At 45.1% G+C, this 20,391-nt stretch overlaps 1 long non-coding RNA gene across 10 annotated transcripts in view; it reads right to left on the minus strand.

The window, feature by feature from the left end:
• Positions 1–20,391, minus strand: part of LOC143683893 (uncharacterized) — a 110,470-nt gene that overhangs the window by 35,959 nt on the left and 54,120 nt on the right. For 9 of the 10 annotated variants that reach the window (XR_013175700.1, XR_013175699.1, XR_013175704.1 and 6 more), the window contains 2 exons: positions 17,118–17,282; positions 16,265–16,445 (listed from right to left, as the gene is read on the minus strand). This is a non-coding gene — a long non-coding RNA (uncharacterized LOC143683893). The remainder of the gene's footprint in view (positions 1–16,264; positions 16,446–17,117; positions 17,283–20,391) is intronic. The other variant, XR_013175706.1, reaches the window with a different exon arrangement.

Here is a 20,391-nt window from a genome sequence, read left to right on the forward strand (position 1 = left end):
CAAAAGGGCCACATCCACTTCGAGGGTCTTCGGTGCCACTTGGAGAGCAGTCTGGAACACATGTGCACCAGCCAAGGAAACCAAGGCTCAGACAAGGGCAACAGAGCCCGGCTGGCCCCAAGACTGATGCTTTCCCCGCCGACCCTTCCGCACAGCCAGCTCCGATCCCAGCATCCTGCCACGGCCAGAGGCTGCACTGCTACCCTTACAGCTCTCGAGAGATTCAAAGAGCTCTGCCAGGGCCCGAGTGCTCAGCTGTTCGTGCCGCCTGGGTGCCACCTGCAGGCACGGCTCAGATTTCCTGTCATTGGGTTAGCAGACAGCATGGCATGCAGACACTCCACGAAGCCAAGACAAGGAGCCAAAACAAGCCGCCAAGACAAGCCCCTGCCAAGCAACTAAGACTTGCAACAGCTGTGTGCAATCTTAAACCTAATAATGCTGGTAAAACACCTGGATCCTCACCCCTACTCCAAGTGGGAGAAATATAAAGAATTTCCATTTAAGAGACTGCAGAGCAGCTATCTGTCATGGTAAAAAGTTGGAGGTAGGTGTGAACCAGAGATAAGGCATGGACCCAAATGGTTGCAAATGCTGGAATGTTCCATGGCTAGTGAAAACCTCTTCTGTGAACTGGAAACAAGACCTATTATTGCTTTTCCAGTTGGCTTCAGCCAAGCTCTGTTGGAGGTAGCATGGTTGAAAGGTTCTCGCTACTCCTGTGCCTAAACTAAGGCAAAGGTGGGTATGGGCAGAGGGACAGGTGAGCCAAGGCCTAGAGGGCGCAGTGTACGTGGAAGCCACTGCTCCTGGCAGGGGTGCTAGTGGTCACCATGGAGACCCCACGCTTGGGTCCCACCGATCACAGAGCACGTGGTGGGGAGAGACCCGTGGGGGCCCCTGATGGCCTCACCTGGGGGCTCAGGTGCACGAGGGCTGCTCTCCTGATGTCACAGAGCCCCCACCTCCTTGTAGCACCACACCCTGTGGGCCTGACGGCAAGGTCCAGACACCTGGTATGGTAGTTAGATTCAGGTTTCAACTTGGCCAGGTGAAGGCACCTAGTTCTGTTGCTGTGGACATGAGCCAATGGTACTGAACCTCATGCTGATTACGTCTGCAGTTGGCTAGGAGGTGTGCCTGCTGCAATCAAATGATGTTTGATTTAATTGGTTGGTGCTTAAATGAGAGACTCAACGTAGCACAGCCCAAGCAGCTCAGTATACGTCATCTCAGAACTCACAGCTCAGCCCAGGCCTTTGGAGATGCAGAAAGGAATCACCCCAGGGAAAGATGTTGGAACCCAGAGGCCTGGCGAGAAGGCCAGCAGAGATCACCCTGTGCCTTCCTATGTAAGAAAGAACCTCAGATGAAAGTTGGCTGCCTTTCCTCTGAAGAACTATATGTTTTTAACAAAATTAATCCCTTTAGTAAAAGCCAATCCATCTCTGGGGTGTTGCATTCCAGCAACTAGCAAATGACAACACCTGGCTTTCCAGGATGGCACCTGCCACCTATCCAACAGGGTCCAGGAGAAATTTCAGCCACCTTCCTGTACCGACGCCCCTCCCCCACCTCCAGCCGTCCCCCAGGCCTCCACCCACCCATGTGGCAGCGCTGGGGTGGGCAAAGCATGCGGGGGTGGGGGGTGGCACCACCAAGGCCATCCCGGGGGTTCCTCCCCTGTGCTGCTGCTGCTTCCAACCCAATCACACTCCAGCAGACTTTTCTCTGCCAACAACAACGTGGGGGTGGGGGCTGATGGTGGGGAACTCGAGTCTGACTGGGGGGCAGGAGCCTTCCTCCTTAGCCGCTGCATCCCCAGTCCAGGCACAGTAAGGATTCGACCTGAAAGGGACAAACCTCTGTGTTTCTAGACTTCTCTCGCTGGGCAAGGGTGGAAGGGGCACTGGGGGCTACATTTAGGAGCAAATCAACACCCCCGGGAGGAATGTGGATGAGGGTTGGAATGCTCTTTCCTAGGGAAGCTCTGGGCTGAGAACTTGGGGGCCCCCATGCCTGCCCTGCCTGGGTCTCTGAGGGTCGCTGGTGGTGAGGGGCTGTGGTTCTGGGACCTTCACCTGCCTCCAGCCGCTCTTTCCAGCCGCATCTTGGGTTGCAAGGCCAACCCAGAGCACTACTGGACAACACGTGGCCCCCTCCCCCAGAGGTGGGGGGAGCCACCTGCAGCAGCTAATACGGGCGATATAATGTGTGGTTTCTTAATTACAAAAACAACAAGTGATTACTAAACCACAACCATTCCAGCCAATCTTAAAGAACATCTAGGGTGTTATATAAGATTCTACAAACGTTCCATGCACTAGGGTAACTTTCCAGAAACCTACAACCTCCAGATGGGTCTCTGGATCAGATAAGTCCTGAAATGCAGAGAGCCCAGCCTCTCCAGAACATCAGCTCGTTCCATCCCCCATCCCATATTATCGACAGCCCCTTGCAACATGAAAAAGTTAGAATGGGCATAGCCCAAATATCCCTAAAGAGTGGGAGAAAGATCAAACGTGATGGTGGAGTTACACAGAGAAGATAGGGTTTAGCAAATGAGTATGATTGCTGAATCATTAAACTGATATTTTTTAGTCTCCAGTATCTTAGAGCAGTGAGAAGTAAAAACTTAAAATTGTAACCTATCCAAAATTCTGAAATTTGTTCTATAACTAATTGTTGTGCTGTGCTTTGAAATTAATTGTTTTTTGATATGTTATTTTTCACACTCAAAAAAGTTGATTGTGATGATAAAAAAATATTTATTCCTTCTAGCCTTAAATGTTCTGGAGCAGCTAGAAGGAAAAATCTCAAACAGTGGAGCGGTAACCCATAACAAACTCTGAAATCTATTCTGAAACTATCTGTTGAAGTGTACTTTGAAAATCATTGCTTTTTCTTTCTTTTCTTTGTATATATGTTATATTTAACAATAAAAAAACGTTAAAAACAATAACAATAAAAAACAATAAGTGATCATTAAAGAAAAGCCAATTGGAAGACATGTGAGTTAAAAAAAAAAAAAGGTTATCCTAGTTTGCTAGCTGCCAGAATGTGATATACCAGAAATGGAACGGCTTTTAAAAAGGGGAATTTAGTAAGTGGCAAATTTACATTTCTAAAGCTGTGAAGATATCCAAATTAAAGCAAGGCTATAGAAATGTCCAATCTAAGGCATCCAGGGAAAGATACCTTGGTTCAAGAAGGCCCATGACATTCAGGGTTTCTCTCCCAACTGGAAAGGCACATGGTGAACATGGCGACATCTGCTAGCTTTCTCTCCAGGCTTCTTGTCTTATGAAATTCCCTTAGGGGTGTTTTCCTTCTTCATCTCCAAAGGTCTCTCGCTGCGTGGGCTCTTGTGGTTCCCATGGCTCTGTAGCTTTTTCCAATATGTTTCCTCTTTTACAGGATTCCAGTAAATAAATCAAGACCCATCTGGAATGGGAAGAGCCACATCTCCATGGAGATAATCTAATCAAGTTTCCAACCTACGGTGCTGAATAGGAATGAAAAGAAATGGTTGCTTCTACAAGATGCGTCAGGATTAAAATATGCATTTTCTAGGGTACATCATCCTTTCAAATGGGCACAAAGGGAATTTCTACCATCCTACCCATTCAAAAAACAACGATGTTAGCTTGATATAAATCCCTCCAAACTTTCCCACCTATATATATCCAAACTTAAGCAAAAATAGCATAAACATACGATTTGCTGACCCACCCACTCCCTAGCCCCCAAGTTTCAGGTCAAGAAATGACACCATGATTTGAGGGGTTTCTCTACACACCTTGTACGTGGACCCCTGGGAATGTCCTGCAGGAAAGGGACAGGGATGACTCCAAAATAGCCTGAGCCTCTGTGCTCAGGTCTGCAGGTCCCAACTCCAGCTGCACCAGGAATTCGGGCTGCTGGTTTAATCCGGGAAGTTCCACTCACCTGGGGCGTGTGAATCAGGTTCATGTCCAAAAGCAGAGCCTGTAGACACCCCTCAGCCTGAGATTATTTTACCCTGCAAGGCACCCAGCAGTAAGGGAGTGCCCTGCTGGATGGAACACTCTCCAGTCTCTACAATCTCAAACAGACTGCATGCCACAGTTTCTCCAGAAGGGCATGGGATTTTGTTTTCTTATTAAAACAAGTCCTGAAATGGACTCTCCTTTGGGAATTCAATAACTGGTATCTTCTTTTGCATTTTAAGTCACCAAAATTCATGTGATCATGGCTATTATGTAATCAGTAGGTAATTCCATGAAATCACACCACCTCCATTATACTCACCAACTGGGCGTTTTACAGGTATGCATTAATGGGAGTACTTTTTTTTTTTTTCTGAAATGTAATTTTTATGGCGATATAACCCCACAGCACACAAACCATCCTAAGTATACACTCATTGGCTCACAGTGTCACCACATGGTTGTGCATACAGCCCAGTGATCAAAGGTACAACATTTTTATTACTCCAGAAAAGAAATAAAAACGAAAACCCTAATCCTCTCATATCCCTTAATCCTCCATATTATTATTATTATTATTTTAATCTTTTTAAATTGTATAATATAACAGAGATACAAAGCAAAGAAAGAAAGAAGCAAGTTTTCAAAGCACTCTTCAGCAAGTAGTTACAGGGCAGATTCCAGACCATCATCTCAGATTTCTCTTTCTAGCTGCCCCAGAACAATGAAGGCTATAAGGGATACATATATTTTTTATCATCACTTTTTTTGTGAAAAATAACATATATATAAAGAAGCAATAAATTGCAAAGCACAGCACAACAATTAGTTGTAGAACAGATTTCAAACTTTGGATGGATTACAATTCTATAATTTTAGGTGTTTACTTCTAGTTGCTCAAAGATACTGGAGACTAAGAATTAGCAATATAATGACTCAGCAATCATACTTCTTTGTTAAACCCTATCTTCTGTGTATAACTCCACCATCTCCTTTGATATTTCTATACCTCTCTTTAGGGGTGTTTGGGCTATGGCAATTCTAAATTTTTCATATTGGAAAGATCTGTCACTAATACGGGGAAGGGAGATGGAACTATCTGATGTTCTGGAGAGGCTAGGCTAGATTTCAGGACTTATCTGGACCAGGGACCCATCTGGAGGTTGTAGGTTTCTGGAAAGTTACTCTAGTAAATGGAACACTTGTGGAATCTTATAAATTGCCCTAGGTGTTCTTTAGGATTGGCTGGAATGGTCCTGGTTGGGGGTTGGCAGGTTATGATAGGTAGCAAGGTCTACCTGAAGCTTGTGTAAGAGCAACCTCCAGAGTAGCCTCTCTTTGAACACTCTGCCACTGATACTTTATTAGTTACATTTCTTTTCCCCCTTTTGGTCAGTATGGAATTGTTGATCCCACAGTGCCAGGTCTGGATTCATACCTGGGAGTCCTCTCCCATATCACCAGGGAGACGTTCACCCCTGGATGACATGTCCTATCTAAGGGGACCCCCCCCCCATATTATTGACCCATAGTATTGATGCGTTACATTTGTTGCTGTTGATGAAAGAGTATTAAGAAATTATTGCTAACTACAATCCATAGTTTGTTTCAGGTACATTCCCTCATCCAAATACACCCCTCTATTAAGGTAAAGGGAGTACTTTTACTTTTTTTTAAATTGCCAAATGGAGTACTTTCAACGTACAAATCCCCAAAATTCTCTCAAGTGATTCAAGCAATCTTTCTTTTCTAAGAGACGTTGGGGTTTATATACAATGCAGGTGTATTAGTTAGGGTTCTCTAGAGAAACAGAATCAACAGGGAATATTTGCAAATATAAAATTTATAAAAGTGTCTCACGTGACCATGGGAATGCAGAGTCCAAAATCTGCAGGGCAGGCTGTGAAGCCAACAATTCTGATGGAGGGTCTGGAAAACGCCACAGGAGAGGCTCGTCACCCAAGACAGGAAGAACTTGTCTCTTCTGAATCCTCCTTAAAAGGCTTCCAGTGATCACATTAAGCATCTCTCGTTGCAGAAGACACTCCCCTTTGGCTGATTACAAATGGAATCAGCTGTGGATATAGCTGATGTGATCATGATTTAATTCTATGAAATGTCCTCATCGCAACAGACAGGCCAGTACTTGCCCAACCAGACAAACAGGTACCAACACTTGGCCAAGTTGACATATGAACCTAACCATGACAGCAGGCTTCTTATATACGGCCCTATTCTTTCTTTTTTTCGAATGGGCAGGCTCCGGAAATCGAACCCGGGTCTCTGGCATGGCAGGCTGCCACTGAGCCACTGTTGCACCACTGTTCTAGTTTGCCAGCTCCCAGAATGCAATATACCAGAAACAGAATGGCTTTTAAAAGGGGTGATTTAATGAGTTGCTAGTTTACAGTTCTAAGGCCGAGAAAATGTCCCAATTACAACAAGGCTATAGTAATGTCCAATCAAAGGCATTCAGGGAAAGATACCTTGGTTCAAGAAGGCCGATGAAGTTCAGGGTTTCTCTCTCAAGTGAGATGGCACATGGCAAACACAGTCAGGGCTTCTCTCTCAGCTGGAAGGGCACATGGCAAATATGGCGTCATCTGCTAGCTTTCTCTCCTGGCTTCCTATTTCATGAAGTTCCCTGGGAGGCATTTTCCTTCTTCATCTCCAAAGGTCACTGGCTGGTGGACTCTCTGCTTCGTGGTGCTGCAGCATTCTCTGCCCTCTCTGAGTCTCTCATTCTCCAAAATGTTTCCTCTTTTATAGGACTTCAGAAACTAATCAAGACCCACTCAAATGGGTGGAGACATGTCATCCCCTAATCCAGTTTAACAACCGTTCTTAACTAAATCACATCAACCAGGGAGATGATCTCATTACAGTTTCAAACATACAGTATTGAATAGAGATCATTCTACCTTTATGAAATGGGATTTATATTAAAACATGGCTTTCTTAGGGGGCATATATCCTTTTAAACCAGCACAACCACCCAATAAAACCCCACACCTACGGTCAGTTTTTTTTGGGGTGGAGGTGCATGGTCCAGGAATCAAACCCGGGACTCCAGCATGAAAGGCGAGCATTATACCACTGAACCACCTGTGCACCCCTGACGACCCTCCCTTTCAAGCCATCTGAATCACACATTCCTTCCTCACATCCCAGAGGCAGCTCATAGCTGGGCCACTGACTCCCATCGTCTTGGACCACTGAGAACAGAGAATGGGGAGAAGACTTGACATGTGTTAGCAGAAAAGCAGATGAAAGGGAGTGTCTCAATGACCGAAGCAGAGCCCCAAACAACCAGTGCTCCCTGGACAATGTCAGCCCGACGCTCCTCATCCTGAGCTAGCCTCCGAGAAAATGGCACACCCTGATCTGGGGGACATCTCATCACACTCCTCAGCAGACGGAGCCAACCTGGGGTTCGCCGAACCTAGGAGCAATCAGGGAAATAAACAAAAAGCCTGGAGCATCACAGCATAGGAAAGGTGAGTAAACCACATGGATTAAAAGTAAATAAATAATAGGGGGAACAAAGGTTAAAATAAATTTAGTAGATTGAAATGCTAGCGATCAATGAAAGGGAGTGATAAGGGGTGTGCTGGTTTGAAAGGATGTATGTCCCCTAGAAAAGTCGTGTTTTCACCCTAATCCCATTTTGTAAAGGCAGCTTTGTATGTTTGAAACTATAATTAGATCACCTCCCTGGGGAGATGTGATTTAATCAAGAGTGGTTGCTGAGCTGGTTAGGGACTTCTGGGTCAAGATGGCGGTTTAACAACGTGTGTATTTTAGTTCGTCCTCCAGAACAACTACTAAATAACCAGAAACAGTACAGAAAAGCTCCTGGGGCCACGTCAGTGACCAGACACACAGCATACCCCAGTCTGGACCAGCTGGACCGGCTGCAAGCACCCTCCAGAACCGTGAGTTCCCAAAGCTGCGGCGGCCAGCGCCTCTCCCCCACAGGCCGCTTCCCAGAGGGGAAAGGAAAGGACTTTACCAGCAGCAGGGACTGGGTACAATCAAACGCCAGTTGTGGAACTAAATAACAAATTCTGACTACTAAAAATAGGCCCCCAGCTTAGGTGAACCTGAGCAAAGCGGAGGTTGCTCATTTTTGCCCCGGCGCCAAGGGGGCAGGACTGACAGAAAAAGGGGGGGCAAAAAAAGAAGGAAACAGAGGTTTTTGTGGCTGTGTATCTACAAAGGCTTGACTGCCTCTGGATACAGCGGCAGGACTTTTCAGGCTGCAACTGCCCCAGGCATGGGCAGAGGTGAGCTCTTTTGGGGGCTTATCTGGAGCCTGTGCCTTCCCCAGGGGAGGGGTGAAGCCCCACCCAGGTAGATCCCTCCATCAAGGAATTCAGACACCAGGGCTTGGTAATTTGAAGCCATTAAAACCAGCCTACAACCTCTCCTCTGTCTCCACCATGCCCCCAGCAGGGAGAGTCTGCCAAAGTTAAAGGTACTGCATCATCTTATGCTGGTGGAACCTGCAGTCAGACAAGCACCACATACTGGGCAGGATAAGAAAAACAGAGCCCAGAGACTCCACAGGAAAGTCTTTCAACCTGCTGGGTCTCACCCTCAGGGAAAACCAACGCAGGTGACTCTTTCCTCCTGATAGGAGGCCAGTTTGGTCTGGGAAAATCTGGCTGGGGTCTATAATATCTAAGTAGACCCTCCTAAGTGTGTGTGTGGGGGGGAAGGCACCACACAAGCAGGGCAAGAAACAAGAAAACAAGAACTGAAAAATTCTCCTCTGTTAAGCAAAACTTAAGCTAAAGGTCCAGATAAAGCTGAACGGAATGTCAAAGAACAGATAGACAACAAATTCATCCAGCAAGAAAACCCTAGATAAAAGAAGTGAAAGCAATCTCCAGAATAAACTAATTAAGGTAATTAAATGCCTAGACGCCAGCAAAAGTAACAAATCACACTAGGAAAATTGAAGATATGGCCCAGTCAAAGGAACAAACCAACAATTCAAATGACATACAGCAGCTGAAGCAATTAATTCAGAATGTACAAACAGACATGGAAAACCTCATTAAAACCAAATCAATGAATTGAGGGAGGATATAAAGAAGGCAAGGAAAGAACAAAAAGAAGAAACTAAAAGTCTGAAAAAACAAATCACAGAACTTATGGGAATGAAAGACACAGTAGAAGAGATGAAAAAAACAATGGAAACCTACAATGATAGATTTCGAAAGGCAGAACATAGGATTTCTGAACTGGAGGATGGAACATCTGAAATCCAACAAGAAACAGAAACTATAGAAAAAAATGGAAAAATATGAGCAGGCACTCAGAAAATTGAATGACAATATGAAGCACACGAATATATGTGTTGTGGGTGTCCCAGAAGGAGAAGAGAAGGGAAAAGGAGGAGAAAAACTAATGGAGGAAATTATCACTGAGAATTTCCCAACTCTTATGAAAGACTTAAAATTACAGATCCAAGAAGTACAGCGTACCCCAAAGAGAATAGATCCAAATAGACATACTCCAAGACATTTAATAATCAGAATGTCAGAGGTCAAAGAGAAAGAGAGGATCTTGAAAGCAGCAAGGGAAAAGCCATCCATCACATACAAGGGAAGCCCAATAAGACTATGCTCAGATCTCTCAGGAGAAACCATGGAGGTGAGAACACAGTGGGATAATATATTTAAATTATTAAAAGAGAAAAACTACTGACCAAGAATTCTATATCCAGCAAAACTGTCCTTCAAAAATGAGGGAGAAATTAAAACATTTTCAGACAAAAAAAACACTGAGAGAATTTGTGACCAAGAGACCAGCTCTGCAAGAAATACTAAAGGGAACACTAGAGACAGATGCGAAGACAGAAGAGAGAGGTGTGGAGAAGAGTGTAGAAAGGAAGACTATGAGTAAAGGTAAAAAGAAGGAAAATTAGATATGACATACAAAATCCAGAAGGCAAAATAGTAGAAGAAAGTACTACCCATGCAGTAATAACACTGAATGTTAATGGATTAAACTCTCCAATCAAAAGACATAGTCTGGCAGAATGGATTAAAAAACAGGACCCATCTATATGCTGTCTCTACTCAAAGGACATGAGGGCAAGGACACAAATGGACATTTACACATCAATGTTTACAGCAGCATTATTAACAATTACCAAGAGATGGAAATAGCCAAAATGTCCATCAACAGACAGTTGGCTAAACAAACTGGGGCATATACATAAGATAGAATATTATGCAGCTGTAAGACAGAATAAAGTTATGAAGTATGTAACAACATGAATGGACCTTAAGGACATTATGCTGAGTGTGATTAGCCAGAAACAAAAGGACAAATACTGTATGGTCTCACTGATATGAACTGACATTAGTGAATAAACTTGGAATATTTCCTTGGTCACAGAGACCATCAGGAGATGGAAATAGGGTAAGATATTGGGTAATTGGAGCTGAAGGGATACAGATTGCGCAACAGGACGGAATATGAATATAAAAACTCAGAAATGGACAGCACAATATTACTTAACTGTAATACAATTATGTTAAAACACTGAATGAAGCTGCATATCAGAATGATAGAGGGAGGAGGGCTGGGGCATAAATGAAATCATAAAGAAAGATAGACAATAAAGATTGAGATGGTATAATCTAGGAATGCCTAGAGTGTATAATGATAGTGACTAAATGTACAAATTTAAAAAATGTTTTTGCATGAGGAAGAACAAAAGAATGTCATTACTGCAGTGTGCTGAAAATAGATGGTACTTAATATTTAAAAATTTCAACTAATGTGTGAGACTAAAGCAAAAAATGTTTATTTGGTACAAATCTATACTTTGACTAGTGCATCTCCTAATATAACTTATGTAGATAGTTGATTGAACACCTTAAGTACATGGAACTTTGTATAGGACATGAGATTTTGTTGGTTTGTCCAGGTGATGCCCTGATGAATCCCAGAGTGATTTGATCAGTGAGTGGAAAAATATTTGCAAAGTCACTGAACAGTGAGAACGGGAGAAAACTCAACTTCCCCAAGTTGAATTCTTGATAGTCTCACAAGCAGTGTGGAAAACCAAAGCTATAGGCTGAGCCCCCAGTCTTGGGGTTTGTTCATATGAAACTTAACCCCACAGGGGATAGGTCAAGCCTGCTTAAAATTAAGCCTAAGAGTCACCCCCAAGAGAACCTCTTTTGTTGCTCAGATGTGGCCTCCCCATCTCCCTCCCCATGTCTACGCAGGACATGACTACCAGGGGTGTGGATCTTCCTGGCAGCGTAGGACAGAAATCCCAGAATGAGCTGAGATTCAGCATGAAGGGATTGAGAAAACCTTCTCGACCAAAAGGGGGAAAAGTGAAATGAGACAAAGTGTCAATGGCTGAGAGATTCCAAACAGAGTCGAGAGGTTATCCTGGAGGTTATTCTTATGCATTAAGTAGATATCACCTTGTTATCCAAGATGTGATTTGAGGCTGGAGGGAACTGCCTGAAAATGTAGAGCTGTGTTCCAGTAGCTATGTTTCTTGATGATAATTGTATAATGATACAGCTTTCACAATGTGACTGTGTGATTGTGAAAACCTTGTGTCTGATGCTCCTTTTATCTACCTTGTCAACAGATGAGAGGAACATATGGAATAAAAATAAATAATAGGGGGAACAAATGTTAAAATAGATTTAGTTTGAAATGCTAGTGATCAATGAAAGGGATCAGTAAGGGGTATGGCCTGTAAAATTTTTTTTTTCTGTTTGTTATATTTTTCTGTTGTCTTTTTATTTCTTTTTCTGAATTGATGCTAATGTTCTGGGAAATGATCATGATGATGAATATGCAACTACGTGATGATATTGTGAATTGCTGAGTGTACGTGTTGGGAATGTTTGTGTTTCTTGTAATTTTTTTTAATTAACAAAAAATAAAAAAAAAGAGTTGGTTAGGTAGATATTCCCAAGAGTGGGTCTTGATTAGTTTCTGAAGTCCTATAAAAGAGGAAACATTTTGGAGAATGAGAGATACAGAGAGAGCAGAGCAGAACGACATAGGCATGAGAAGCAGAGTCCACCAGCCAGCAACCTTTGGAGATGAAGGAAAATGCCTCCCGGGGAGCTTCATGAAACAGGAAGCCAGAACAAGAATATAGCAGATGACTCCATGTTCGCCATGTGCCCTTCCAGCCAAGAGAGAAACCCTGACCGTATTCGCCATGTACCTTTCTACTTGAGAGAGAAACCCTGAACTTCATCGGCCTTCTTAAACCAAGGTATCTTTCCCTGGATGCCTTAGATTGGGCATTTCTATAGACTTGTTTTAATTGGGATATTTTCTCAGCCTTAGAACTGTAAAGTAGCAATTTATTAGCTTCTCCTTTTTAAAAGTCACTTCATTTCTTGTATATTGCATTATGGCAGTTAGCAAACTAGAACAAGGGGTATAGAAAAAAAATAGGGGACACAAAGGTTAAAATATATTGGGTAGATGGAAATGCTAGTGGTAAGTGAGAGGGAGGGGTAAGGGGTATGGTATATATGCATTTTTTTCCTTTTTATTTCTTTTTCTGAATTGATGCAAATGTTCTAAGAAATGATCCTGGTGAGGAATATACAACTATGTGATGATATCGTGAGTTATTGATTATATACCAAGAATGGAATGATATGGTAAGAATGTTCATGTTCGTATGTTGTTATGTTTAAAAAAAAATTAAAAATTAAAAAAAAAAAAAAAACCTGGGGCATGAAAAAAATAGAAGTTCCCCAACCTCTGTTTAGAACATGGGTTGAAACAGAGATGAGGAACAGTGATAACAGGCCCATGTGGCATCCCTGGGCCGACACAATATCCCATTAAACATGTCAATTCCACAAAGGCTCAATGAACTGCACACCCAGGCTGGACCAGGCAGGCACTTATCACAGTCAGCGGGTGATTTCCGGCCAACACCACAGCACAGCTGGCTGGAGAGCATGTGGGGATGAGGCTGTGTAACCAAGAAATGAGGATTTAAGGGAAGAATTTGATGGCTGAATCATTATATTCCTTTTTGCTTTCTGGGATATTGGAGTAGACAGAGGGGAATACCTGAAATCCCTAAACTATAATTCAGCTGCCCTGATGGGTCTGAAATGAGTGTAAAAGCCCTCATCTTATGCTGCTGTGGCTGTAAGAGCTGTCACGCCCTTTGTCTGGTCATTTTCTTATAGGGCAAACCCTGATGCTAATGAAGTCGGCCACTGACTCGCCTCAGCCCAGGACATTTGTAGATTGTATCAGCTAGACTCTGCTGCTGAAAGATAACTTGTCCCCTTCTTTTTGGGTCACGCCTTTAGTACTGAAGTGATAGCTCTGCCTCCCCTCCTTTCCTACGTTCTCCTGTTGAAATGATAACGGTAACACTGTCTCCTTTTCTGCTTTGAAGTTGCTATTCGAAATGATCTCATCTCCCCTTGCTAAAATCCTTAAAAACCCGGACCCTCTAAACTCAGGGAGGCAGATTTTGGGCCGCTAGGTCATCTGCTTTACTACTGCGCACCTAGTAATAACCTCTTTCTTTATTGGAAACTCTGGTGTGTCAGGAATTGAGCATGTCTGGTAGAAGAATCCACGGCCTTTGTCTGGTAACAGCTGGGAGCCCATCAAAACACACAATCAACACATGCGGAGAGAGAAGGAGGAGGAAGGGCAAGGAAGAACAATGTAAAGTTTTGGGAGTGCCCCCAGAGGAAAAGGTGGAAATTAAAGAACTGGTGAGGGTAACGTATGATCATTACTTTTGAAAGGCAGCTCCAAACAAGGACACTGGAAACTGTCTCCCACCAGGGCATTTACATAAAACACAGGCTTCAATTCATCCAAGGATGTTATCAACTTCTGAGTCAGCAACCATCTAACCACAGATCAGTCATTTGTGAAACCTAATGGCTGAACATGCATCAACTTTTTTGGCATAGAGCACAGTTTCCTGGACTTGGCCTGTGTGCCGGTTTGAAAGGATTTACGTTTCCTAGAAAAGCCATGTTTTAATCCTCATCAATTTTGTGGGAACAACCATTTCTTTTAATCCCTATTCAGTACTATAGGTTGGAAACTTGATTAGGTTATCTCCACGGAGATGTGACTCACCCAATTGTGGGTATTAACTTTTGAATAGAGGGAGATGTGACTCCACCCATTCTAGGTGGGTCTTGACTAGTTTACTGGGATCCTTTAAAAGAGGAAACATTTTGGAGAAAGCTTGAGAATGACGAGAGAACTACAGAGGCCACCAGCCAGCGACCTTTGGAAATGAAGGAGAAGGCCCCTGAGGGAGCTTCATGAAACAAGAAGCCTGCAGAGGGAGCTGCCAGGTTCACCAAGTGCCTTTCCAGTTAAGAGAGAAACCCTGAACGTCACTGGCCTTTCTTGAGTGAAGGTAACCCCTTGTGGGTGCCCTAGTTTGGACATTTTTATAGACTTGCTTTAATTGGGACATTTTCACAGCTTTAGAATGGAAAACCTTACAACTTATTAAATTCCACTTTTTAAAAACATTTTTTAATTATTGTTTTTAATACTGAAAAACACCATTCTTATTTTGATCATTCTGTTCTACATATATAATCAGTAATTCACAATATCATCACATAATTGCATATTCATCATCATGATCATTTCTTGGAACATTTGCATCAATTCAGAAAAAGAAATAAAACGAAAACAGAAAAAAAATTTACATATACCATACCCCTTACCCCTCCCTTTCATTGATCACTAGCATTTCAATCTAAATTTATTTTAACATTTGTTCCCCCTATTATTTATTTTTATTCCATATGTTCTACTCGTCTGTTGAGAAGGTAGATAAAAGGAGCATCAGACACGAGGTCTTCACATTTCACACTGTGAAAGCTATATCATTATACAATCATCTTCAAGAAACATGGCTACTGGAACACAGCTCCACATTTTCAGGCAGTTCCCTCCAGCCTCTCCATTACATCTTGACTAACAAGGTGATATCTGTTTAATGCATAAGAGTAACTTCCAGGATAACCTCTCTACTCTGGAATCTCTCAGTCATTGACACTAAATTCCACTCTTTAAAAGCCGTTCCATTTCTGGTATATTGCATTCCGGCATCTAGCAAATCAAAACAGCCTGTTTCTTTCTGCAAAACACTGGAAGTACACACTCCAAGTAAGTGTAGGGTCAGCAGCTTTGACCAAATCTCCGAGCTCTTCCAGCGGAGGCCAAAGGGACGAGGCAAACATGAAGGCTGGAAGAGGAGTGAGCCTGTGTCCTAACTTTCAAGCTGCATGCCCATGAGTGTTTGTAACTTCTCTCTCAGCCACTTTCCTGAGAACTAGTTGAGCTCCTGCTGAAGGACAGGACCACAAAGTTCTAAGGGCTCAGGCTGCCTGAGCCGACCCGGGCAGGGACACTCGGGGACTTCCGATCTGCGTCCCCCTGCACAGGGCCCCCCCCAAGGATAGTGACTGCAGGCCACTTTGCTGCGTCCTCACGCCACCCCATCCTTAACCTGCCTGTGTGTGTATATGTATATATAAAATCAGCCAATGGAAATGCTATGCTGAATTGTCAGGGACAAAATAATCCTCTTCCAAGGGTGCTTCCACCGTGGGTCTCCGGTGGCTTCTCAGGGTAGCATCAGGCTCTGTCTACACTGGCCTTGGTGGGGGGGGGGGGGGTTCTACCATCATTATAGTCTAGATATAACGTTCCAGGTAAAGGCTGGAAATGCTCAGTTCCTGAGTCTCACTTGAGAGGCAGGAAAAATTATTTGAAGGGAGCAGACCTGATCCCAGGACAATCCATCCTAATGGACCAAGCCAAAGAAAAGCCCACAAGCAATTCTGTACACTCTGGAAGGGTGTAGAAAGTTCCGAGCAGGAGTAGGACTAAATAAAATAGGATACCACCCCTCGATGTGTTACATACTTACAGGTTTGACAACCATGTAGCAATGGTGGAAAGTTCTAAGTCACCAAAAAGCAAAACCACATCTAAGCTAAGATGGGGGGGGGGGGGGGGAGTCATAAACATGCAAACAGACAAGCACTGGAAGGGAAGACTGAAAAAAGAATGGCTGTTGGGGCAGCAGACTGTGCTGGGTTTTTTGTCTCCACATTGTTATGCCACTGGTACATAATTTAAAGTTGCTGTTTTTTTTTAAAAAAAAAGCACCAACAGAACATGAATATATTGCAACATCAAGAGGGAAACGGTTTTGTAGCTCATAGCACTCCCAAAGTTGGTTCCCACAATGTCAGACGGTGCATGGTACTCACGCCTTACTACCTTTGATGTGGTTGCAGCTGCGATGGCAGCCTCAGTGCAGCTTCATTATGCAAAGAGAAACTGAGTTTTCTCACAATCGGCTCTTCTGCCCTGGCCAGATTCACACTGATTCCGAGGCGCACAGGGTGCCTAATTCACGAGGCTATCCTCATCTACACAAGTTGGCAGTGCCTGTAAGGACACAGCGAGCAGGTGGGTCGCCTAGCAAAGTGCTCTTCGCATAGGTGCTGCCCCATCCTGCAGGGACACTGGGACAGGGGGTGGGTGATGAGATTATTGGGCTCCCACTGAGCATGCTTTTGATGTGAAGGGGGTAAGGGAGCCACGTGCCTCAGGGTAGAGAGAGAGCAGAAGGCCACAGAACAGCCACAGTCTGCTGGTCCACATGCCCGGTTTCCTGCTGTGGCATGGGTGGCACATATGACCTATGTGGGCTGTACAGACATCAAGCAAAAAAAAAAGTGGACTCTGAGTGCTGTGCTGCATTATGGATGACAGTTATGCCAAGGTGACCTGTTCTGGAAGGCACTGGCAGTTTTTCCTGTCGATTTTTTTTAATGCACAGATTTTCTGCTCTTAACTTTCTTAAATTTTGACAGAGAAAGGTAACAGGTGCGCCAATCACTGCACGCATGGAGAGGTGGCTGCCTCGGTGGCAGAGGTTTCACGCAGGGAGGGGGCTGCCCCCTGCTTGGGGGTCCCTGCCGTGGCAACGGGGCTGCCTGAGTGGGGACACAAGGCAGCGTGGGGCCAGGTTTAATCCCTGGGAAGGACCAGATCTCATCATGTACCCAGAGGAGGGCGGCTAAAGCACGGGCAGCTAAAAACCTCAGAGGTACTTGCCTTCTCCTTTTTGCTGACACCAGTAATTCCAGAGGGAGGCTCGTGAGGGGTGGCCACAAAGGTTGTGTGGGCCTGCTATGATGATGCCAGGTGAGTCTCGTGGTCACCCATTTGAAGAGAGCCCTACTTTGTGATCAAGTGCATCAGACCAGGTGTGGCTCCAACCTGTGCAAGGACAGAGAGCAATGGAATGGAGAGATAAGGAAAAGGCAGATTGGGGAAAGGGGCTTATGAGTGAGAAAAGGGTTTTTGAGTTTCTGAGCCCCAGACTTAATGGATGGACACGGGGCTTCCCTGAAATATGCACCCCGAACTGGTTCCAGTCCCACCTCTCTGGAAACCAGTTTCACAGCACTCTCAGACTGAGGTCCAAGAAAATAGGCCATTCTCTGTGTCTCCCAGGTAAAGCCATACCCCACCACCCAGTTCCCACAAAGTCTCTTTAAGCAAACTTTGGCATCCATAAAGAAGGGAAAAGTTTACAGCAATTTTAAAAGACTGGTACTACCATAAGAGGAGACAGAGATGAATGGAACTGAACTGAGAACCCAAAACAGACGCAATCATGCAAGAGAAAAATATATGAAAGCTGTCCTCCAAAGGGAAATTATTAGGATATATGCAAAAATTGGAATATACACAATAAGCTTTATGCCAATGTCGAATTTCTTAAGTTTGGTGACTTCACTAAATGGTTATGTAAGTGAAGACACTTGTTCTGAGGAAATGTAAGTGTTCAAGGAACATATGTAGAGTCTATTCTCAAGTGTTCAGAAAATGGACTGACAGACGGATAGATCGGATGAGGCAGCAAATGTGACAAGATGTCAAAATTGGTGGATCTACTCTCTGGGGGTGGAGTTAGGCGTATGTTGGGGCTCTCTGTATTATTTTTGTAACTGTCTTGTAAGTTTGAAAGTATTTCAAATAAAATAAAAAAGAATCAGGAAAGCAAACAAACAAATATATATATATTATTCAGAGAAGGTTATTAAATAGCAGGGCTAGTGCAAAGTTATTTTCCTAAGAGTCTGTTTGTATATATCTGCATAAATGTATGAATGCGAACATGCTTCCAAAGGGGTGTCAAAATTACCAGCATTGGTTCCCAACGGGTGATGGGGTAACTGTCAATTTTTATATCTGCCGTTACACTTATTCATATTGTTCAGAATTTATACAGACAACATGTATGTTTTTAAAACAGAAAAAAACCCTATTGTACGTCGGGGGGAAAAAGTTATTCTAGATTTTCAGAAATCTAGCTTAGAGGAAGTATTGAAAATTTTCATCCAAATATCTGAGAACACAAAAAAAGCTAAAAAATCTCACAGATACAGTACGTCCATAATAACAATTATTTACTTCTCGCAACAGTCCCAAAGAACCTAACACCTTATGGTATGTATGTGTGCAGCGAACTGAGTCAAAGACTAAAAAGGCCAGTCAGATATATAACCTTACTACATGACTGTATGTGAGATCTCAATTTTGCTCAGGAAAAGTTTTATTTATTTATTTTTTAATATTTTTATCATCAAACCTTAAACAAACAAACATTCTATACATGGTGTACAGTCAATGCCTCACAATATCATCACATAGTTGTGTATTCATCACCATGATCATTTTTTTTGAACATCTGCCTGTGCCACCGCCCACGAGAGGACCCTGATGAGGGTCTGCGGCCCCTTTCCAGCTCCCGACCCGCGTCTCCAGCACCACTGAGGCTAATGTCGCCAAGACAAGGACAGCCACACCCACCGGCCTGGGGAGCGCAGGGCCTCCGGCCAGGGCGCAGAGTGAGCGCACACAGGGGGTGCGCCTGCGTTCTCAGAAGACCTCTGGGTGCCATTGCTTGCACCCAAAGAGGCGGACCCACGGCTAAAGCTATTCCGAGAGCTGGAGGGTCTGCGGGGACGGTCTGGATTTGGCTGGGCAGAGGGAGGGAGGGGGGCACCAAACAGTCTCGCTCCAGGGCCCTGGTGCAGCAAGTTATAATCGGGGCCACTGGACTCCTCGTAGGCTGGCACTTCAGAGGCGGGCGATGCAGAAAAATTCTCTGCCTGGGCAGCAGGCAGGAAAGGGTGGGATGGGTCGGAGGTGCCAGTAAACGGAGGTCCTGGGATCCAAACTGTGGGGCGGGGGGGCTAGGGCAGCCGTGAGACTGGCTGGCGGTTACAGAGGGCCTTGGTGTCCCAGGGGGGAGGCGAACACTGCCGACGAAGGGGGTGTGGCTTTGGACAGACGTGTGTGTCTATGAGAGGGGGTGGCCAGGGATGGGTGGTCAAAGGCAGGTGGTTAGGGGTGGGTGATGGTCAGGGGTGGGAGATGGTTATTGGTGGGCGACGGCCAGAGATGGGCAGCCCTGTACACGGAGAGCCTCTGGCTCCCAGCACTGCGTGGGCCTGAAGGAGCCCCTGGGTCTGGCCACAAGGCACCACTGGGACCTGCTCCCCTGCAGACAGGCTCCCTGCAGGAGGACCTGCCTGGGATGGCTCTGGCAGGTGCGACCCCTTCTTGCCTGCCTCTGGGAACCAGCCCCGCCTACTCCCTGCCCAGATTTGAGGGCTCCTGGGCTGCCGACTCTGCTGCAAAGTGGCAGAGCCCCTGGGGCTCTCTGCCTGCAAAGGGCTGCAAGGCTGGCTCCCGGGGCTCGCAACTGCAAGCGCACTCCTCCCAGGTCCCCAGAGGTGGCCTCACCAATCAGCTTTAGGTGCCACTGGCTGCAAGATTTTTACCTGACTCCTGTCTCCTACTGCTTTCTCGGCTGAGGATGGCGCCAATCTTGTTGCACAAGAGACCAAGGTCGCCAAGGAGACTTCTTTTAAGCCTTAAATTTGCAAAGCAAAGTACAAGCCAAGTATGGCTGTAGAACTCCTCCTGTTAGGAGAAAACTTTAGGGCTCGTGAGCCACACAACAGAATGATCAGGGTCCCCCAGGGCTCCGAGAACCCCCATACCTGTGCCCCTGCCCCCTAGGTGCTGGCCACAGCCCCGAGCTGGACCGTGCCTGGCCGGCTCCAAGGGCTCGGCCTCGTCTCTCTGGAGCTTCCCTGGATGCCCGGGCTCTGCACACACCCTCCCCTGAGCAGAGGGACCCTTGGAGAGGATGGCCTGGGAAGTCTCCACCAAGGACCTGGAAGGCTGCACCGCTCACCGCCAGGACCCAGCACCCACCCTGCAGAGTCAGACAGAGAGGCGCACAGGGGGAGTCAGGGGCCGGCCAGCAAAGTGGCAGATGGCAGGGTGCCAACCCCAGGTCCCCGGCTGC

The sequence above is a fragment of the Tamandua tetradactyla genome, chromosome 5 (genome assembly GCF_023851605.1).
Source record: "Tamandua tetradactyla isolate mTamTet1 chromosome 5, mTamTet1.pri, whole genome shotgun sequence".
NCBI classification, from domain to species: Eukaryota; Metazoa; Chordata; class Mammalia; order Pilosa; family Myrmecophagidae; genus Tamandua; species Tamandua tetradactyla.